At 41.9% G+C, this 4,135-nt stretch overlaps 1 long non-coding RNA gene across 1 annotated transcript; it reads left to right on the forward strand.

The window, feature by feature from the left end:
* Positions 1–1,576: 1,576 nt before the first annotated feature.
* Positions 1,577–3,502, forward strand: LOC142658675 (uncharacterized). Its single transcript, XR_012850151.1, has 3 exons — positions 1,577–1,945; positions 3,160–3,240; positions 3,367–3,502. It is a non-coding gene; the product is annotated as an uncharacterized LOC142658675 (long non-coding RNA).
* The last annotated feature ends 633 nt before the right edge of the window (positions 3,503–4,135 follow it).

Raw genomic sequence — 4,135 nt, forward strand, 5'->3', positions numbered from 1 at the left:
AGCATATAAGGGGCATATTACCAGCATTGCCCATACCCCCTTGACAACAAGCATATAAGGGGCATATTACCAGCATTGCCCATACCCCCTTGACAACGAGCATATAAGGGGCATATTACCAGCACTACCCATACCCCCTTGACAACGAGCATATAAGGGGCATATTACCAGCACTACCCATACCCCCTTGACAACGAGCATATAAGGCATATAAGGGGCATATTACCAGCATTGCCTATGCCCCCTTGACAACGAGCATATAAGGGGCATATTACCAGCATTGCCCATACCCCCTTGGCAACGAGCATATAAGGGGCATATTACCAGCATTGCCCATACCCCCTTGACAACAAGCATATAAGGGGCATATTACCAGCATTGCCCATACCTCCTTGACAGCGAGCATATAAGGGTCATTATGAACAGTACACATTACCCATCCCCCTATGGCTAAAATAATTACAGGGACATTACCATCCGGTACCTTTGCCCACTAGTCAACAAGCATATTAATAACTTTTCAGTGGCATTACAACCAGCATACCTCACTTCATCATATTTTTTGTTTGTTTTTTTAGCAGAGCCAATTTATGAGCTAGAAATGGATATAGAATATCAACCGCCATCACCAACTGCCACACGATCCCAAAAGGTTTGTTTTTCATTGCTTAGAATTTATTATGTATGTCGAAGGCTGGATTTTCATTAGTATCATTACTGTAACCCGCATCACATACAGTCTAATACCGCACAACGTTGTTGTGGGCTTATTGTGACCAAATGGCAGCCTTAGAAAGCCGTGCTTGTAAAATAAATGTACAATTCTATTCACGTAGTCTGGTGCGCTACGATGGTGTTGCAGGCCATGTGACGCAGCAGCCTGTGATTGGCTGCAGCGGTCATCTCAGTAGGCCAGACAACATGAAGGAGAGTTCTGGGTTCACACAAGCATGTAAGGTCCGTAAAGGACGTAACGTATTTCGGCCGCAAGTCCCGGACCGAACACACTGCAGGGGGCCGGGCTCCTAGCATCATAGTTATGTACGACGCTCTGAGTCCCTGCCTCTCCGTGGAACTACTGTCCCGTACTGAAAACATGATTACAGTATGGGACAGTTGTCCCGCAGCGAGGCAGGGACTCCTAGCATCGTACATAACTATGATACTAGGAGCCCGGCTCCCTGCACTGTGTTCGGTCCGGGACTTGCGGCCGAAATACGTTCCGTCCTTTACGGACGTAACATGCATGTGTGAAGGCAGCCTAACTCTGTATTTTTTTTATATAAAATACATTTTTAAAGTTTGGTGTAGGTCAGCAACGTTCAGCCCTACTGCTTTTGTAATCCCACGGATCCAAGCATGCAGTGTCAAAATTTAGCCTGGAATAATAACCGCTTTTGCTGTCATTGCATGCGTGTTGTTGTAGTGTTACAATAAACAGCGTCACCAAGATTGATTTTAAAAACTTGTGTCTATCTAAATCTTGTCTCAATATTTTAAATTTATTTGACAATGCAGATGCCAAGCTAAATGCTAATTTTTATATTTTAGTTAGATTGGTTGAAACTACGACGTCAGTCTAAATATGGAAACATGGATGACTCCGGAGTTTATTTTCCTAAGAATCCTCTTCGAGAAATTAGAACGGAAGATATGGATGAATGTGATGCCACTGAAAGAATTTCGAATTCAACTTGGTGTTTGTGCAACAACTGCATTGCTATGCCAACTAATATAGAGAGCATCTGCTGCAAAGAAATTAAAAATGTTGAACCATTTATGGACAATATTACATGCATTACTGAGCATGATTACTTTCAACAGTTCTGTGGGGACAGAGAACGTGTTCACATCTCCATGCGTGCCATTGGAGAAATTAGGCTTCCACTTCCGGACAAGGATTTGAATAGGGGCAGGTCGCCATCTTTGAGACACAGCAACATGGGTCAGTAGTCCACCATTTATTCCAGGTTGTTCATTGTTTGCACTTAGCACTTTATTAAATGGAGTACAATGGAATAGTGGTAGGGGGGTTTCTATTGACTTTCCTGTTGAGGCTGGTAATAGTGTAGTTTTCATATCTTAAGAACTAGCCTCTCGTCTCAAGCATCATCACCAAAAATCGAGAATCCCTTATCTTATAGACCCTCATAAGAAAAATCAGGTGTTGCATCCCAAGGATATTGCCAACCAATTTAGACATTTTTATTCTTCCTTGTATAACCTAAAAGACGACCCATTTTGTGTCACATCTGACTCCTTCAGAGATCCAACATTTCTTAGCTAATATCCCGCTTTCTAAATTGTCGACCGTTCAACTTATTATGCTTAACTCTCCAATAACTGATGAAGAAATCACCAACATTCTTCATAAACTCCCAAATGGGAAATCTCCCGGCCCAGATAATCTGATGAATGCTTACTATGAAACTCTACAGAGCATCTTGGTGCCATATTTACGTAGATTTTTTCAGTCAACAATGCATTCTGGTTGCCTACCTAAGGAAAATCAATTGGCACTGATAGTTACTATACCTAAACCGGGTAAGTCTACGGACATTCCTCAAAATTTTATGGCCATTTCCCTGTTGAACACAGATCTTAAAATATACGCAAAATTAATAGCAACTAGGCTGGCTCCACTTCTACCCTTTTTGATACAAGACGATCAAGTGGCATTTGTCATGGGCAGACAAGCATCTGATAATACTAGACGAGTGGTGGGCATGCTTAATAACATTGAGAAATAACGCACCACCCGCAATCATGTTGGTTCCGTCGGCCGGGGTGGGCAGGTTTCGTGCCAGCGCTTTGTCTGCACCCCTTGCAGGTGTGGCTCGGCCCCTCCCACTCAGGGCGTAGGGGCTCGGGCCGTTGGCAATTATATTGCTTCCCACCTCTTCCCCCTCTGGGACACGACAGTACGATCAATACAAACGGTCAAATACTTACCTTGCACTATGCACTTTCTCATGATATTGTATACCAATGCAAAATGTGGATATGTGATTGTTATGTGAATTCTTAAAGAGAATTGTCTCATCTCTTGGCGGTCCTCTTTCTGTCATCCGTGGTGATTCATTTTTAAATAGCTTATGTATTGACTTTTTAGATTTTGTAAAATAAAGCTTATATTTTACTTTATTTCTTGACTTATAGACTCCATGTTCTCTTTGTTTTGGTGCAATATATATAAGGAGCACAGTCGTGTTACATGGGGAAACGACTATGTAAAATTATGTAAGTATATACCCTGTGGATAGGTTCTAAGGATTTGAATAGGTATGTTTTTATAAAAAAATAAATAAATGAAGAATGCACTCCGTCCATTCTATTTAATTTCAATGCCTTTTGGTGCTTCTACAGACTTTTACGAAAAACAGCATATCGAGGATTCACTTCTTGGATACATGGGTACCTGGGTAAGGGGAACAGGAGACCCATACCCTCTTGCGCAGTTAAAATTATAAGAGACATCTTCTCTGATGCAGTGGACGAATATTGTGGATTTCTAATGTTCAGGGAAGAACCTGCGGAATATTTGGCCTTGGACTAGTGTTTAGAAAATGTATTATATAGCAATTGAAGATTAAAAGTGGAGTTACAAATTTGTGTCTTATCATTTATTTTAAAATAAAATCTAAGTTTCTATCTTGCCTTGAGATATGTAATAACGCAGCTTCAGTTTGCTACCAACGGACGTGAATACTGGCCGTCAAAATATAGGACATGTCCTATTTTTTCACAGACGGCCACCATAAAAGTCAATGTGTACGTTTGTAACAGCTGTCAATACATGTACAACAGTTAAACGGATCTGTGACATTGGGATTGAAAATGGAACTACTGTTTTCCTTGTCGGCTCGATAATCTACTCATCGATGCAATGCCGTTTTCTTCTGGTGTGCTTGCTAATCTTCACGGGTTTGCAGATCCCGCAAAGATGAGACAACACGTGAACACGAGTGGTGGTGAAGCATCTTTGAGTGTCATGCCGTCGCCTTTGCAGAACTGAAGACGAGACACCTTACCTGAAAGACCACACTGCATTGGTGAGTATGTAGGGCATTGATGTCGGGCTGGGTGGCGTCATCTTAATCGGGGCCTGTGTGGTAGAATATACAGGAGGGCTGTG

This window comes from Rhinoderma darwinii, chromosome 8, assembly GCF_050947455.1.
Source record: "Rhinoderma darwinii isolate aRhiDar2 chromosome 8, aRhiDar2.hap1, whole genome shotgun sequence".
NCBI lineage: Eukaryota > Metazoa > Chordata > Amphibia > Anura > Rhinodermatidae > Rhinoderma > Rhinoderma darwinii.